The following is a 19,912-nucleotide window of genomic DNA, read 5'->3' as shown; positions in this document are numbered from 1 at the left end:
TAGATTTGCAAAGGTAATTTACTGAAGGATTATTTACACTTTGATGAGTGGATCTGGATATTTTGATACTAAGTGAAAGTGGCTCCACTGGAATTAGAAGGGAACAGAGATCTGCAAGCAGGAGTGAAAAGAATGTGTGTAAGCCGGGCACGGTGGCTCATGCCTGACCTCAGGTGAGCCGCCCACCTCAGCCTCCCAAAGTGCTGGGATGACACGCTTGTTAAGTGGTACTCTAATTAATCAGTAACTTAAACCTCAAAAGAGATTCATTATGTACACAAAATTAATCTTGTGTAATCAAGTGTATAAGTAAAATTAATTGAAGAAATCAAAAAACGCACGGTGGCTGACACCTGTAATCTCAGTGCTTTCGGAAGTCTAGGTGGGAGGATCCCTTGACTTAAGGAGGCTGAGACCAGTCAAGCAACACGGTGGGACCCCATCTCTGTAAAAAAATTAGCCGGGGATGGTGGTGCGTGCCTGTAGTCCGAGCTACTTGAGAGGCCGAGGCAAAAGTATCGCTTGAGCCTAGGACTTGGAGTCTGCAGTGAGCTATGATCACACCACTGACTCCAGCCAGAGCAACAGAGGGAGACAATGAGAACACGTGGACACAGGAAGGGGAACATCACACTCTGGGGACTGTTGTGGGGTGGGGGGAGGGGGCAGGGACAGCATTAGGAGATACACCTAATGTTAAATGACGAGTTAATGGGTGCAGCACACTAACATGGCACATGGATACATATGTAACAAACCTGCACGTTGTGCACATGTACCCCAAAACTCAAAGTACAATAATAAATAAATAATAAATCACAAAACACTTGTAATTCCAAATCCAGATATATAAACCACAGGAATACTTAGATAAACACACGTTATACACACATATAGTATATGTATGATAAAATATACTTGTATGTTCAACTTGGGAAAGGTTGATTATTTTAGAAACAAACTAATAATTCTATTGCCTTGTGCTCTAATGATTTTCAATTTGAAGATGTATTTGGGATCAAATACATGAGGCTCCATATACAAGACATCTTTCTTTCCCCTCTTCTCAGCATCATTTTTTGGCTGATTATTGGACTACATCTGGGAGATCTAGAACTAAATTCCTGCTTAGTGTTTACTTGCTCAGAGCATAGGCTTTGAAATCGTCCTGTTTTGCCTCAGTCTCCACAGTGGTACCTACTAACCTCATGACTAGGGGATCGTGTAGCATTTCTCTAAGCCTTCTTTTCTTAGCTGTGAAGTGGTAAATTTTGGAAGTGCTTTGTTCATAGGATTTCTGTGAAAACTGAATTGGGTAAAGAATGTAAGGCATTTAGCACAGTCAAATAACCTGGATTACAGTAACTTTTCAAGGAGTGTTTATTAGTACTTAAACTGTCATTGTCATCAAATTCTGTTTTTACATATGAACTTAGAAATGTCATTGTAACCTTCTCAACTCATTTGGTCATTTAAAATAGAAAGGTTGAGTTAGGTGTTTCTTAAATTTCTCTTTAGCTCTGATACTATGAGTCTGACGTTAAGTAATGCAAAGTTGGTAATTAAATCTTCCCCTTTCGTGATGTAGGAGAAAGGCATAAAAAATTTCTGGGTGACTAGACTCCCTTGCAAGTTTATTAGAATTGTAATTACGTAGCATTTTGAATAAAGCGTTCATTCTGGAAATCATTAAGTTTACTTTTCTTAACTCCGTATTTTGTCAACTGTGGAAAAATTGGGATTTAGGAGTAACTTCTGATTTAAAATTCCACCTACTAACCATTTAAATTGTAGTCTTGTAATTTCCTAACTTTGGTCTTGAAGGTGTTTCTCATTCTTATGCGTTATTATACAGTACTATATATTTATGCAACATAAAATGTACAGTTTTAATTATTGCACATGTTTACATATGAAAGGTGTAGTTTTGAACTTATCATTATTAAATTTGCTAGTTTTGCTTCACTATTCATTTTGGACACTTATCCACATTAGTACATGCAACTCAAGTTTATTCTTTTGAGCTACTGTATATCATTCAAATGTATGAATAAATAACCTTGCTTTGGTGGACATTTAAGTATTTTCATGTATCAGTATGAAAAGCAGTTTCAAAATGAACATTCAAATATACATTGTCATATATGTGTATAATATTTGTATATATGAAGGTTCCTGTGGGTCATATATCTGAAATCAAAATTACAAGCGTTTTGTACCTTCTAGAATTAATTTTACTCTCAATTTTAAGTAAACAAGATTAGTTTTTGCACATGATGCATCTCTTTATTCAGTTAAAATTACTGACATAATTAGAATACCACTTAAAACTTGAGAATATTTTCAAGGGTATTTATGCAAAACTTACATAAATGTGTTGAAAAGTCCTTTTGTATATATGTAGAGATTACATGGTATGTTAAATTCATCAATTTGCCTAAATATCAAGTTATACTTAGGTAGTGTCCATACACCATGATTTTGCTTGACTGAACTCCAATATGTATATCCGGAGTACTTTTTAACATTCATAGGTTAAGTGGCCTGTTTTGGAAAATGATATTAAAAGTGTAATTCAGATGAATGCTTAAAGATTAAAAATGAATGAGCTTTCGTATTAATCATCAATATGACAACCCTAAAGGGAAGCATGATTTTCAAATGTACCTCCTTGTAGGCAGGATAATTCAGAAATGCACAGTGCATATTAGATATGGGATTTGAGTCATAGTGTATTTCTCTAAGAATGTAATTTATTGTACTTTCACATCCACCCCACTGAATATGCAGAGTTTAAGATGCAATGGCCAGAAGACATGAGCGTGTCACTAGAAGGATGTGGACGTGGGCTCCGGGGCTGTTGATGATGACGGTGGTGTTTTGGGGTCATCTGGGGAATGGACAAGGCCAAGGTAAGTGCAAGGATTTTCTAATTCTTTGCGAGTTGGATGCGAATTTCACTTTGTGATGAAATTATGTTGAGTCTTTGGTTTGATGTTTAAGCAATTTGTTACAATCTTCCGTCAGGTTTTTGTTACAGGGCATTGTAATATCTCTGCACCAGTTAAATTGAAATAGAATTAGGTGTGAGTAAATGCACCAAAATTGAAGCCATCTTTCTGAAATTGGCTTTTCTCTGTTGTAGTTGGTGATATGTATATATATGTGAGGTATTACGAGGCCATATATATGCGGGTGTGTGGGTTTTGGGTGGGTGGGTGTGCCTGTGAGTTTGTGTGTGTGGTATTTTACAGGAACACGTAGCATATAAAGTTGTTGTGATGTTGAAGAAAAGTTTTTGGATGTTTGTCTCTTTAGGGTTTTTATGTTTTTGGATGTTTGTCTCTTTAGGGTTTTTATGTTTTACATTTTAAAATTTCAAGAACCTATTCTTAAAGGATGTGATGTTCTTTAGAAATTAAATGAAAAATGTGACGTTTCTCACTCTTCTGCCAAGTGTATTTAGGGGAAATTAATGAGAGAGTGGAGCTGCAAGGTTGTGGCATCCTGAAATGTCTGTTGGAGAGTAGAAAAGGGCCGTAGATTTTGGAATAAGGCTTTCAATACTGATTTCATCAATACCTGTATGGAGTGGTTTGTGCCAAATCCAGTATCTGTGAATGTATTTTGTGATAAGTATTGTATTATTTTTGGAGGTGTGTTGCCTGCTCAGATACAAATTGCAATTCTGTATTTTATGTGATAAAACATCCTGACACCCCTGAAATTTTCTTTTCCTTTTGGAGCAAGTATATTCGGCATTGATTTTCTGCATTTTCAAGGCTTGAAGTGAAATCGGTGAGCAGGAAGTTTACAGAGTTATTTCAAGGGGTAGGTATATTTCTCCAGATAAAATTGAAAGTGTGCAGTGTTATTATATAATTGTGATGAAGTTGAGCTTTGCTAGTTTGGAGTATCTAATAAAGTTTAACACTTTTTAAAAGATCCTTCAAAAAGAGCAGTTTTCTTGCCATATGTAATATTGTTCAATGAAGTTTTGAAATGAAATAGATATTTTTCAAAACCACAAATGCATCTGTGCCTTTGTATATGAACAGTTGTATATACATGTAAGCAGATAATACATTTTGTTAATTAAGATCAGCTTTGATTTTAATTTTTCTTTCCTGTCATTCAGAATTTGTATTTGCATCTAATAGAATTCTCATTTTTCTTTTTTGTGATAAAACTAATGTAAAATATATTCAATACACATAGTAGTTTTTTTCACCAATGGTCTAAAACAAGAATATGTAGACAGTAGCTACGTTGGATTTCTGTGGCTATAAGAGTTGTCTATTTCTCTGGTAATGTGTAGAATTACTAAAATGCAGCATGACAACTGTTTCTCTGTAATAGCGATCCAACATGACATGTATTACACAAGGTTGCTAAAACCTTCCTCTGACCATCATTTCCAGTAATTGTGGCTTGTTTTAGATGAGGAATAGGTTATTAGATATATAAAATATTTGAGAAAAATAGGTATCTTCTCTCTTATTTACCCAAACCCTTTTATTTACTCAATATTGATGGCTCAAGTATTCTATCTTTCACTAGGGACCATCATTTATTCAAAAATGGCGTGAAATCAATTTCAAGTCTAGCTGTAGTGAAGCTTCTAGCGGTAAATGCAAGTTAAGTAATTTGTTTTCTTTCTAAAAGGATAAATTAAAATAGACAATGATTCAAAGAACAAAACAACTTAGCAGAAAACATAATGGAATGCTTTGATATTCTGATTCAGGGAATTTTGCTTCCTTAGTGGTAGCTAGATTGAGTGAAGGAGATTGCTTCGGTATAATGAGCAAATCTTATCATTGCAAGTATAACCCAAGCTGCATATCATCATTTAGCTCAATAAGCCTCATTAAATATTAAATATTACCTTTTAACTTTTATGCAATGAAGCAGAATTTAAAAATAAAAGTTTTAAAAATTAAAGTTTTTATTACTAAGTATCTTTTAAAATACAAATCTCACAGCTCCTTATTGTCAAGAAAAGAACATATGAAAATTTATAAATAAGGTTTTCTCTCAAGTTTACAGTCTTGCATTAAATATTGGTTATTGGGACCCACCGTGTCCAAGATTATGATTAAGTATCAATGAAGTATGACTCTTGCAGCAAATATGCATGCAAATATTATAAGATTATTTTCACATTATTTCACATAATTTCTTAAGCATAATAGGATAAATAAATTATAGTTTCTACACAAGTTCTTCATATTTATGAAAAGACCATGTTCCAAATGTTTCAGTTATTGGGGAATCCCAATGTCATATTCATGAATGGACAATATTCTAAGTGTTTCAGTCATTGGGGAATCCCAATATCATATTTATGAATGGACCATGTTCTAAATGTTTCAGTCATTGGGGAATCCCAGTGTCATGTTTATAAATGGACCATGTTCTAAATGTTTCAGTCATTGGGGAATCCCAGTGTCGTATTTATGAATGGACCATGTTCTAAATGTTTCAGTCAATGGGGAATCCCAGTGTCATATTTATGAAGGGACCATGTTCAAAATGTTTCAGTCATTGGGGAATCCCAGTGTCGTATTTATGAATGGACCATGTTCTAAATGTTTCAGTCATTGGGGAATCCCAGTGTCGTATTTATGAATGGACCATGTTCAAAATGTTTCAGTCATTGGGGAATCCCAGTGTCATGTTTATGAATGGACCATGTTCAAAATGTTTCAGTCATTGGGGAATCCCAATGACATATTTATGAATGGACCATGTTCTAAATGTTTCAGTCATTGGGGAATCTTCCTAGAGAAACCGTGTGAGAAATTGTAGCTAAGCTCAAAAACGGAAGACAAAGATCGATTTAACGCGGAATGTAGATTAATGTCATAGTATTATCGCGACTGTGTGCAACCACTACTTATAAACAATGATAGAAGAAATGCAGTCTGAAATCTGAATTCTAAATAGGAATGTAGTGCCATTATCCCTCTGGGACCCTTAGGGTCAAAATAAGAGAAAAGGGATGAATGGTGGGTTGGAAGTAAGTCAATGATCCTTGTCAATTTTTTGTATCTGTCAAGAAAAGCATCTGCTTGAGGACATCCATTTTCCTACTTCTGAGTTACAGAATAATAGGTACTTATCCTGAATGTGACATTCCCTGACGTGGACTCTGTGTCTTTGCTGCTTAGGTGGTGTGTGCATGAGAAAGTGCTTAACATCTGAAAACGGAGACAATGCTTAGAGAAAGATATATATGAATTTTAAAAGGAAATATACCTATGATGGAAATAAAACAAATGGCATAAATATCTAGCTGTATTTTGTCTTTTTGGTAACTATTTCAATATATACATTTTCAAACAACTAAGTTCAGCACTGACTTTGGGAGAATCTAGATAAAACTGAACTGACATATAATAAGCATTGGTGTAATTAATAGCACAGCGGGCAGAACCATGGGGGTATTTCCTGAGGAAGAGGGACTATAGAGAGGCAAAAGAAAACCCAGCTCATTCTGGATAGTGCCAGGAGCAGTTATTATATTCAGAACTGAGAACTTATTTCTGACTCACCAACCCATAGTTCTGGCTGAAGTGCAGTGGTGCAGTCATAGCTCATTCACAGCCCCAAACTCCAGGGTTCATATGGTCCTCTCATCTCAGCCTTCTGGTAGCTATGACCACAGGTGTGCACTACTTTGTCCAGCCAGTTTATTTTATATTTTATTTTCATTTCATTTGTAAAGACTGGGTCTTGCTATGTTGCCCAGGCAGGTCACAAACTCCTATCCTCAAGCAGTCCTCTAACCTAGGCTTCCCAAAGTACTGACATTACAGGCATGAGCCATTGCATCTGGCTCAAAAATATTTCTGTCCTAATGGCTTTAACAAAGAAGTGCCGTTTTGGGGATATATACAATGGTGTGCTGCTTGGGAGTGACAAAAAAATAATTATAAGAAGAATGGAACGAATATGTCAGTATGTTTTCAAAAGCAAGTTAGCCCAAGTTTTTAAACAAGCATAATTTTAGGGTTTTTGTAACTAACTTAGGGTTTAAATGTAGCAAAAATTTTAAACATTATCATGAATACACAGAAAATTTTAATCAATTTGGTTTCCATGATGAATTTACATGCTTAAATTCCTAATTTCAATTTGCGGCTAGATATGAGAAAGTTTGAGATTTTGAAGAAGCAAGTGGTTCTTACAAATGTAGCAAACTTAAATTTTGAGGACAATTTAATTTAACTTCCATTTTTATGACCAGATTTTGGGTCAGCTGTTAAGCATTCAAAAAATAAAATCTGATAATATCTGGCAATTCCAATTTTCAGTTTTATTGATCTTCACCATGAAATAATATATAAGGTAAGGGGCAAAATTTTGGAAAAGCAGATCACTTTGTTGTCCTATTTAGCAGGTTCTCAAATTATGCCATCCTGGAATCATTACAAGTAATTATAGGAAGACAATATCTTGTGTTTGTATTTCATTGTTACCCATCCAATTGTTCTCTAGAGATATCAGAGAAAACCCACTCAAGAAGGGAAGGTTAGATAAACAGCCCTCTCTCTCTCTCTCTCTTTCTTTGCCTCCATTTGGTTCCTTATGTTCATTTCTCAGTGCATTTCAGTTACTTTTATTGTTCCCTTCATTTTCTCTTTCATTCCAGAAGTTTAAGTGATTGCATAATTCTTTTGACAGCTGAAGGTAGTATCCGACTTTGAATGAAAGCTTTACAGCTACAGCTTTTCAATTAGAAAATCTCAGATCATGTGATCTATGAGTTTTAATATCTTAGGATCGCGACCAGTAAGGAATAATCACTTTGAAAAACCTTGATGCTACCTAGAGTTTGTGTTTTGTGAGGTTGCTTGGTAAAGTATTTTCAATTGATAATTGAATATTGCTTCAAGAGAGGTGAGCTCAGACATTTGGCAATGAATATTGAATGTGTATTCCAAGAGACATGACCTTAAAATATCATCAAGCTAAGTAGTAGTGAAATTGAACTCTGCTGTATAATAGAAGTCAGTGTTTCTTACATCTTTGTGATATATAAATATTTTTACATTGTGGTAGATAATAATTTGTATGGGAACATTTAATTGAATTTAATTTATCCTATGGCAGAATTATGTTACATAGGTCATTTTAGTTTTTGATTTAAGCATCTTAAAATTATAAATGCAAATATTCAACACATAAAACCCACATGAATACACACTCCCAAACATTTGAAATCCTAACAGTCATTTCAAACAGCTTTTTCCTACAAAAGCAGTCAGCTCTTCTTAGAGATGACATGCATTCCCATAGCTTGAGAGGTGCACAATATAAGGTAAACAGAGAAAGGATTACAGCGGTTTAAGAATACCAGCGGATTTACTTTAAAGACAATAGACTTTTGAATTACTTGTCTTCAAAATTTGTTTTCTTGAGAAAAGTATCTGTGTAGATTAATCATGCATTTCAGATACTTTCCAGACATCTGAATGTTGTTTTCTTAAAAGTAGCCAGCAAGCCTTTTTATGCAGTCTGCATGGGAGATAGTAAGACATGTGTATGCTGTAAATCTACTAGTAGAGATTTGGTTTTGAGTGCTTCCTTAAAAAATTATTTTTTCTGAAGAAAGGGATTTATTTTTTATAATTTAGTTTAGATGATTTTAAATGTTTTTAGGTTATAACCTCTCTGATCATCAGGGTCATTGCCATGGAAAAAATGCAAGTTATAGCATATTTCATTTTTATAAGGAAATAAGTTGATAATTTAGACTTTTTTCTTTTACTAAATTGAATTACATCCCTCAATATTTAGATGGCATTAATTCACAATAGTAATAAAAAAATTTTACTATTCAACCTAATAAAGTATGATTTCCTTTATATTTAACTTAATTTGTTCTTTAAAACATCTCCTAATGAAGGTTTTCTCATCCTCTGAAGCTGAATTTATTTAGGAAAAAATATTTTAAACACCATCCCAAGTGATATAACTATTTTTATTGAGCTTTGATGTTCTATTTGAACATATTTGAAGACTGTACAAGCACTCAATTTAGAATTAAAATTTTATTTGGAGATTTTGGTTGTATTTGAAATCTGTTGTGGAATTAAACATGAAGAATACGTCAATTTACTAGATGTCATTGTCTATGACACATTTTAGTCTTATCTTTCTGCCTATATGTAAAGAGGAATTGAAATAATTGGTATAAACAGGAAAAAAGAAGTAAAGTGGTAGGATCAGATGTGAGAAATATATAAGCTAAGATACTATTTTTTTGTTTGTTTGTTTTTTGTTTTTGTGAGACAGAGTCTTGCTCTGTTGCCCAGGCTGGAGTGCAGTGACACAATCTTGGCTCACTGCGGCCTCCACCTCCCAGGCTCAATGGTTCTCCTGCCTCAGCCTCCTGCGTAGTTGGGATTACAGGTACGCATCACCACACCCGGCTAATTTTTGGATTTTTAGTAGAGACTATGTTTGACCATGTTGGCTAGGCTAGTCTCAAACTCCTGACTTCAGGTGATCCGCCCACTTCAGCCTCCCAAAGTGCCGGGATTTCAAGTGTGAGCCACCAGGGCCAGCCTAAGCTAAGATATTCTAGAAGCTAATAATAGTAAAATATAATGTAAATTGTTTAAAATTAATCTGTATATGAAATTTTTTCTAGGAGTTTCCTGCCAGAAAAGTAGGAATAGAATGGCAGAAGGAACGAGGTTCCTTCTACAAGCAGGCACACATCCTATTTCACTTTATCCTGTGATCAGTCTCATAACCATATCCTGGTGTGAAGTGCTAAAACTGTGCTTTAAGAATAACTTAAGTCCTTTATGTACAAACTAAAGTATGAGAGCCTGAACCTTGGAAACCAAGAGATTCCAAAAAGCCTTATGTGTGAGACTGGGTGTCACAGATCTTGGCAGAAATTACTGCTTATTCTTAATTCTTATTGTTCCTTTCTAACACTTCAACTTATAATGCCAATATCTACCTCAGCCTAAAGACAAGCTCTAGAATCACTTGTGTTACTTATTACATTTCTTTTAAAAAACTCATGAATTACACATGAATTTCAAAGTTGCCAACTGAGATTCCAAGGACTTGAAAAAAAAACCTGGCACCTTTCCATTATAAAGGCTGTACGCAGTCTTCATATTGTTTGTCTTTAAGGGACGTGCCTCATCCATCAGCAACTTTTCTTCCTTAAATCATCATATCTTGCCTAAAAATGTTTTCTCAAAAGTTAGGAAGCACTAAGATTTGCAGATTGTTATATCACATCTTAATCTACGTATCAACTTTAGCATTATCAAAGCATGAACTGTTCTGGGTTTTCATAGTTAATTATGTTTGTCATAATAACTGGGATGCAATTGTTTTTCTTATGATGATTTTGTCCTTGCTTTTCTTATGGTAACTTCTGATGCTTCTTTGTAAGATCTTCCTCTCTCTTCTCCATCTGTTTATCTTCTTACCTTCTGTCCTTTAACTCAGATGTCACCCACACTGTGTGTCTTTCTGGATTGCTTCTTATTTAACTGTTGCTTCTCATAGTTTACATAACTCCTCCTATACCACACTATCGATATTTCTCAGACTGCATTATATGCTGGGTTGTGTCTTTATTGATTTATAAGCTCCTTGATAATTCGGACTATATATTTGTATATTCAAAAAATACTTATGAAGTGTTTACTTTGGGTCAGGAATTATTGAGTGAAGGAAATTGACCAAAACTCTGCCATCATGAAGCTCGCATTCTAACTTAGGGAGACAGATAACAGACAATGAGCCAAATAAATATGCAAAGTATCGTAAGTTAGATAGTGAAAAGTAATCCTGGATGGGGATCAAATAATTTTCAAAGGGTAATTTTTAACTGGGTAGTCAAGAAAGGCCGCACAGAGAAGATGGCAATTGGAAGAACAAGGTGGTGAGAACTGCTGAGTCTGGAGCAAACACACAATTTGGAGTAGTAGAAGATTCCAGAAGTAACAGAATAGAGGCAAAGAAGTGTGAATTGTGTGGAGTCTTTTACTTCCTGTTGTAATCACCTTGGCTGTGCTTTGAAGTGAGGTGGAACGTTGGTAGGGACATTAGTTTTCTTTTTAATAATTCATTATGAATTTTGAACGGTCACTATTAAAGACTCAATAATTTTGCTTTATTACTCTTGCAATTGACTACAAATAGTGTATTGAAGAAATGTTAAATTCTAATTTAAACTGATTGAAATAGGTTTTTATCTTTTCATATTTCTCATCACTGAATATCTCATTTTTAATTAATTTGAAAGCATTCTAAGATAGTGAGCCAATGCAATTTAGCATAATGAATAACTTATTATTCATCAGATTTAGGTATTTAACTGAAGATGCTAATTAGGAAAGTAACTTGTTCTGTTGGAAGATTTTGATAAAGCTACTTTCAAATGATTATCACATCCATTGTTGTCATATTAAGTTGTGTTTCTGGAAGCCAAATTTAGGCAGTGGTAATGAGTTAATATCTTTAAGTGGATACCTTTTATCTGTACAGTCAAGGATACTCGAAAGTGGAAAAACATACTGGCTTCAAGTCTTGGGAACTAGGACTTACCGGAAATGTGTTTGTTTGTTTTGTTTCCTGGTGGAATTGTCTTCTCGGAAAGATGCTGTTTCATTTTCAATAGGAAAAAATTGATCCTATGCTGCTTTACTTTAATGCTTTGCTTTGTCAAAATAGTGTTTTCTTAGGAAAATTAACCTATCATAATATAATGAAAAGAGAAATGCTGAAGATACAAAATGATGTCCATGTTAATATTGAGTAGGAAGCATCAAGGGACATGAGAAGAGGGAAGCGAAGAGAGGGAGAAGAGAAATATATAGTGTAACAAAAATTAGTAAGAAGGATTAGCATATACATGTAGTCAATAAGTCAATAAATGGCTGTTTATAGAAAGCCTACCAGGCTCTAGGGGATATAGCAGTGAAGAAGGCAAAGACACAATTGGCTATACTGTAGTGAGGAGGGAAAGAGGACGAAGACATACAAATACCTAAACAAAGCAATGGTGTGAAGGGCTATAAAGTACACTACTACGAAGAAGATTACATGTGATAACATGGCTGAGTAAAACTGTCAAGGAGGAAGGCACTGATCTGGCTGTAGGTATTTCAGAGCATTTTTCTCTCTGAGGAGGTAATATTACATTTGGGAGTTGAGTGAAGACAAAGAGGAAGGTACTTTGAAGATCTGGGGTGCTCTGAGCAGAAAGAAGGGCAGATATAAAGATTCTGTAATTTAAAAAGAGAGCTTGATAGTTTCTTACAAAGAAAAGAAGGCCGGTTTGGCTGGAATGTCCATGAAGGAAGAGCATGGAGAGAGATTACATGAGTGTTCTCAGGGACCAAATCTAGATCTTATATCAAAGTGTGAATATAAATTAACTACATTGAAAACTGTATGATGGATGTGTGATACGATGAGGTTAGCCCTTAGGAGGGTGTACTATTGTGGAAGGGTACAGTAGTGAAGGAAGGGGGTTCATTTAGCTGACTATTGCACCTGTCCAGTTGAAGGATGATGGTAGTTGGGATTATGAGTGTAGCAATAAAGTTGGAGAAAATCAGTTGAGATTGGAAGTTGATTTGAAGATGATTGAATTTACTGAGCAAGAATTATATCAAGGTATTTGGATTTAGGGACATGGGGGATTATGGTCACTTTTAGTGATATGGCAAAGTCTTGATGACATGAGGCAGTTTGCAAGTGACAGAGGTGTGGGTAGGTGCGTATGTGTGATTGATTTTACATTTTTTAATCTTAAATTAAGACGCTAGTTAGAATCCAAGTGGAGACATCAAGTAGGCACTGACAAGTTGACTTGGCTAGAGATGTGAGTTAGATCATCGTAGCCTATAGATCATGCCTAAAGTCATGAATCTAGGTGAGGGGTTGGCAAACTATTATAGCCCATGAGCCAGATCTGGTCTGCTGCCTGTTTTTGTATGGCTCATGAGTTATAAGTACGTGTGGCATTTATAAGTCTAAAATATAAAATACAGGGAAATTTTTCAGCAGGGAAAGTTCCATAAATTTGCCTCTTGGCAACACAAAGCCTGCAATATTTGCTATCTGGCTCTTTGTCAAAAATGTTGCTGACTCCTGATCTGGATGAAACCCTGTGAGGAGAGAGTGTTGATAGAAGAGAGAGAAGCATCACAGTGGAAATTAAAATTATGTCAACTGAAGTGTGTAGGGTAGAGAATTTAAGCCTGAGTATAACAGTAAGAGATTAAAATAACAGTAAATTCATTATCAGCATGATCAATGAAACCTTTGGGGGCAAAGAGGAACTATCTTCATCAGACCTTTCACTCACTCATAGAAAGATCTTAGGCAGGAAATATAACTTGTTTGAAGATCTGAGATAAGGCTAATGTAGTTTGGACAAAGAAAGCCAATGGGAGGATGACATTACATCTGGCCAAGGATTTAGGGAAGAGCCAAATACTTCAGGCTTTTTAAAGTGATCTTTAGATAAAGAGGAGGTCATCAAGGCATTCCGAAGTTGCAAGATGAAATCACATCTGATGGGAAAAAGATCTGGCTGTATGTGCATCTAGGATGTAAGGAAGCCAACATGGATGTGAAGTTAAAATTTTCCATTGCAAATAATAAAATGAAGGCCCCAGGTAGCCTTGGCAAGGGCAGATTTGGTATAAAATCCTTATGGGAATGGGCTTAAGCAGTAACGGGAATACGGATCTAGCTGTTGTGTTTAGTGGAATTTTATCAGTCTTTTTGTTGTGTATGGTATATAGAAGGTCAAAATAAGGAACTTCTACATTTTCGGTTTTTGTTTTATTTTAATTGAGATTTGAATTAAAAATAAGAAACTTTTATTTTCAAAATTGGAGACTGTGTTTAAAAAGTATAGAGTAGGGCTAGAAAAAAACATAAAACTCTCCTGATGAGGAGAGTGCTAATCGTGACTCTAATAATAATAAAACACTTTTCTGATAATTTTTTGTGTGTTTCATTATTTATATATGTATGGGAAGTTGTACCCTAGCCACATGCCAATTCACCTGGTGAACTTGCTCTTCAACGTGGCACAAATATTTCCTTCTATCTTTAGCCTTCCGGGGTTTCTCACATGGACTATTGGCTCTTCCTACTTGAACCTGCTGGTAGTACCCTGTAGGAGACATGCTACTCCATGACAACAGGCACCACGCTGTAGGGGATTTACCACACCTGTCAATCACTATCTCTAGAATGTGGCCTTTCATGAGCCCTGAGATTTCCTACTGTTTCTCTGAGCTGTAACAATATTTATATTGAAAAAATAAACATGTTCTTCTATCTTTAATATTTTATATCTTATAATTTGAATATCCCATTTTCATTATACTACTTAGCTGCTAAGTTATGTTATAAAAACAAGTTTTAATTATCTGCAAACACCTTCAAATCTAATCCTTACCGGTGAAGACTGATGTCTGGTTAACGTCTGCTAGGACATTTATTTCCATAAATTATTTATAGCGCCTTTTTGTTATTGATTGGTATGATAAATGTGTAACTCTTACACAAAGATAAAATTTTTAGATTTTCGTATTTAAAATACTGGTTATCAAAAGAAAAACCCAGATGTTATTTGTTTATGTTTCTGCTTGAGGTACTGAATCTATTTCAAGTCATATTTCTCAGTATTGATATACTTAATATTGCTGAAATAATAACACACTATATTTAGCTACTTTTTTTCTCAGTAGGTCTCCCTGTCGCTCACCATTTTCGCCTCATCTCACTTGCATCTTTATTTCTTTTTCTTTTGTCTTCTTTTACTTTAGGGATTCTTTCAATTTAGAAGTGTTCTTGTTTTCTGATAATTACTATTCTTCTTGGATATACACAGATATCCTTTTCCGTTTCATTTGTGAATTTATCTCAGAGGCATTTTGTGTGGGCCTTTTACTCATAGCTTCTCAGAAGTCCCTTTCGAGGTTACCGATTTAACATGTCATGTACTATAAGGTTTGCATGGCATGGTGGCAGCTGACTTTTGCCTTTACATGGATTGAAATGTTCACTCAACATGGATTGGTAGAATTTTTTTTTCCTTAAACATTACATTGCCTTGTAAACAAACAAAAGCAAACCCAAGACTCAAAACTGACATTACTATTGGTGCCCCTGGAAATAACTGCCTTCTCACTAAAAGTAGATTTTGTCACCCAACTTTATGTGTTGTTGAACACACATGGTGCTGTATGAGCACTCACTTACTAGTCTAGAAAACATTGCTGTGACCAGTTACCAGAAAAACCAATTCAGATTGCTCTTCACATGCCACAGATGACCCTTCTGAAAGCCATTTGAATTCATTATAAATTATAGTTATATTAGTATGACTTTAATTCATTTGTAATCTGAACTTTATGTGCAATGCATTTTTTCTCATGTTTAATCATTTTTGAATGCTAAATCATTTGCAAACAAATGGCTTGTCCTTGAGAAAGAATTTAAGGCTGAAAGTACATTAAGTGCCATCTGGGTATCTGTGTCAATGGTTTTGTCACTACGTGTGTGTGTGTGTGTGCATATCCCCTACTTTATCACATTTATTTGATAAAATTGATATGCAATCTCTAAATCATTGTGTCTCCAACTGGTGTTATCCCACAAATACAAATTTTTGTCCTAAAATTCGTGGTACCCTTTGTAAAACTGGAAGCTCCCATTTGTGCAAAGGAAGGAAAAATAAAACAAACAAATTCAATAAAAAAATTAAAGGTCGGATTTCTTTTATAGCTGCTGAGTTCCTTTCTTTGCTTTCCATCATCCACACATTCCCAAATCTCAACAAAGTTAAGAAATTAAAACACACATCATGAGATCATATGTTCACCTTGTTCAGGAACTGAAGGATTACATAGACAAGACTATACCTTAATAAGTAGAGGGAGAAATAGGAAGATATAAATAGAATATGAAAATTTATTATAATGCAGTTTTATTCTAAAGTGTTTCCTAGGCAGGCTAAGAGTATGTTGCCAGGAAATTTTAAGAGACCCACTCCATTATATAGAAGAGGATGTGTGTAGATCTCTTAATTCTGAAATGTTTAGAACTGAGTACAACAGGTCTTCGAATAACGACGTTTCATTCAATGTCATTTCATTATAATGTTGATGAGAAAAAACAAATTGATTCCAATTGGGGTTCACTGTCTGTGTAGAGCGTATGTATTCTCCCCATGTCTGCATGGATATTCTCTGGATGCTCCAGTTTCCTCTCACTTCCCAAGGCTGTGCATGTGAGGTTGATTGACGTGTCTATGTGGTCCCAGTCTGAGTAACTGTGGGTATGTGTGAGTGCACCTGCAATGCGACGGCGTCTTGTCCAGGGCTGGTTCCCACATTGCGTCCTGAGCTGACAGGATAGGCTGCGCTCAACTGCAACCCTAAACTGAAATAAGTAGGTAAATAATGATTTTACTAGCTTTTATTAATCTGAAATGTATGAATAGCTGAAATTTATTTCAGCATTTAATATTAGAAGTGTTTTGATCTTTAGTTACAAGTTTGTTGACGTTTTAGTTACCAAAAGCCATAGAAGCTTAACTCTTTTGATGTCAACCTATGGTAAAATCGTTTTCGCTTACTGTATTTTTGTACCAATTAACCATCCCCAATTTATCCCCCCGTATGCGTGTATCAAAACATCACGTGACCATAAATCTATATACCTATGACCAGTTTTCAAGCACCTGTCGATGATGTTAAATGAAGACTTATTGTAGTCCTTTTGGCATAACAAAGATGTGTGTGTTTTGTTCAAGATTGGAAAACTTCTTTCTGTAAAGAACTAGACAGTAAATATTACCGGCTTGGCTGGCCATATGTAGTCTCTGTCTCTCCTTCATCTACTCATTCTTCTTCTCCCCTTCCTTCTCCTTCTTTAAACACTTCCAAAATGCCAAAACAATTTTTAGCTCTCAGCCATATGTAGCAAGCCATTGATTAAATTTGGCTAGTAGGCCCATAATGTGTGAATTCCTTTACATCATCAGAATGCCACATATATATGAAATGTTATCTATGAGAAATTAATGGTGCTCCCAGCAGAGAGAAATTAGCCTAAGTTAAGTTTGGGCTTTGGAATTCAGGGGAATGCCATGCACAAAAATGCTCTGCTTTTAAAACTAGTTACTAACAGTCCATTTCTGATATCAGAAATACATGAAAACTACCAATTGAACGGACATTATTCACTACTTTAGTGCTGCTACTCATGTGTGGTGGAAAAAGAATCCAGAAAGTTTTCCTTTCCGATTGAACATTCATGCAATAAAAATTTCCAAATCTTTTTTTGAACAAATTTTTATCTGATAGCTCTCTTGTGTACTTTATAAGTACCTTTTGCTTCTTATTCTCAGTAACTGTATTGAAACAATCTGTTTTCCTTTATCAATCAAAATAAAATAAGAAATTTAGCTTAATACTAATATTAAGCTGAAGTGCAAGATATATGAAAAAGAGAGAAAAGAAGCAGGATAAACTGACCTTTTGATAACTGCAGAGGACAGCAGATCAAAGACTGGACTTTAACGTCTTACATTTTCAGAATCTATCACAGTAAGACCACTGGGTCCAGAAATAGGTTTCAATCCTAGATTGAAATGACTCACAATGCTGTCATGACATTGAGTTTGATGGAAAAAGTGAAGTTAATGTTTTTCTCAATATTTTTTTAAAATCAATGATTGATTTAACTATAAAATTGTCTGATTCTGAAGAACTCATTCTGACACTGGAGGTGAAAATGCTTTTACTCTAATCATTAAAATCAATTTCTCTAGATATCTGACTTTATTCTGCTTTATAACATGAAGAATGAAACTATATTAATGAAGTGTAATCTAGCAAAATGGCATAAGCATAATTATCAGTCACTTACTAAAATTTTGTGTTTTTTTCCATTGCATGAAAACCCTGCCTTGTTTTAATTTGTATCGACTTTTTAAAAGCAATTTTAGGTTTGTAGAAAGAAGTGAATAAGCATTCACACGTCATCCTCAGCCTCTACCCCAATTTCCCCGATTTTTAACATCTTGCAGTAGTGTTGTACATTTGTTATAGTTGATGAGTCAATATTGGTACATTATTATTGACTAAAGTATGTAGTTTATATTAGAGTTTACTCCTTGTCTTATGAATTCTATAGGTTTTGTCAAATGTGTAATGACAAATAATCCTCACTACACTGTCACACAGAATAATGGATTCACTCTCCTAAAATTCTTCCTTGCTCCATCCGTTCATCGCTTCCTCTACTAATTTATGTAGAAGATAAATTAGTAGATTGAGATGCTGGTTATAGGAGTTTAAAGCACAGATAGAAAACTAGATTGTCCTACCTACCCAGACTGTGCTTCTCACTCTCACTGTGCCCTTTCTTAACCTTTGGAAATGCTTTTATTCATATATAAAATAGGCTATAACTTCATATAGTTGTATTACAAAAAGTTAATGCACAGAAAAAGACTTGTGCTAGGTATACGGTTTCTTCTCAGTTAAATGGAAGCCATTGCGTGTGTTTGTCAATAGAATTCATCATACTTTATCTCACATATCTTTACGTCATTGTTGGCACATGACATGTTTAGACTGCACAAATCTCCTCCAAATCCCTAATAGCCACTGATCTCTTTACTGTCTCCATAGTTTCGCTTTCTCCAGAAGGTCATGTAGTTGAATCATACAGTATGTAGACTTTTCAGACTGGCTTCTTTCACTTGGCAATATGCATTTAAAGGTTCCTGTGTGTCTTCTGTAGCTTGACAGAATAATATTCTATTGCCTGGATATACTACAGTTTATTTTTCCATTCACTTCCTGAAGGACATTTCGATTTTACTGATCATGAATAAGGCTCCTGTAACATTCATGGGAAGAAGTTTTTGTGTGCATGTAAGTTTTCAAATCCTTTAAGTAAATACCAGGGAATGTAATTGCTGGGTTGTGTGGTAGGAGTATGTTTAGTTAATAAGAAACTGCCAAACTGACTCCCAAAGTAGCTGTACTATTCTGCATTCTCGCCAGCAATGAATAAAAGTTCCTGTTTCTTCTCATATTTGCCAGCTTTTGGTATTATCAGACTTTTAGATATTGGTCATTTTAATAGTCATGTAATAATATCTCACGGTTGCTGTGACTTGCAGTTCCCTAATGATACATGACTAGTAACTTCAATATCCCTATTTGACAGCTGTATTTAGACCTTTGGCCTATCTTTTAAATGAGTTGTTTTCTTTCTTATTTTCGAGTTCTTTGTATACTTTAAATACCACTAATTTATCTGATATGTTTTGAATATGTTTTGAAAAGATTTTCTCCCAACATGTGGCTTTTCTTTTCATTCTAAGCACAGTTGGAATAACAAAGGTCTTTAATTTTAATGATGCTCAATTTCTCAATTTTTTCTTTGTCTAACCCAATAAATCAGAAAACTTTTTATCATTTCACATGACTTAATATTCAGGCAAGGTCTATATAGGCCCCTTTCAAACAGTCATAAAATTTAGAAGCTCTGACCTCACAAACAATAACAACAACAGCATAGAAACAAAAATGACAGCTTTTGATGTTGTCTCAGTAATTTCTCAATTCAAGAACAGATTACTGAGCTTTATAAGCAATACGTATAGATATCAATTTCACAATAAAATACCTTATGATATTTATCAAATCACCTTAGTTTTGGTCACTTATTACTATTAGACTAAAATGTAATTTGTCAGACATGAGAAATCTTTTTGTAGTATTTTTTAGAGAACCAAGTATTTATTTTAGCCTTTTCAGTTCTTCCCTTGCTGTTTCTCCAGTATAGTCATTCCAATTGTCTCTATAGATGTATTAATACCAGG

This window comes from Symphalangus syndactylus, chromosome 15 (assembly GCF_028878055.3).
Source record: "Symphalangus syndactylus isolate Jambi chromosome 15, NHGRI_mSymSyn1-v2.1_pri, whole genome shotgun sequence".
Lineage (NCBI taxonomy): Eukaryota > Metazoa > Chordata > Mammalia > Primates > Hylobatidae > Symphalangus > Symphalangus syndactylus.
The sequence above is the reverse complement of the archived record's forward strand: the minus strand, read 5'-3'. Positions refer to the sequence as shown.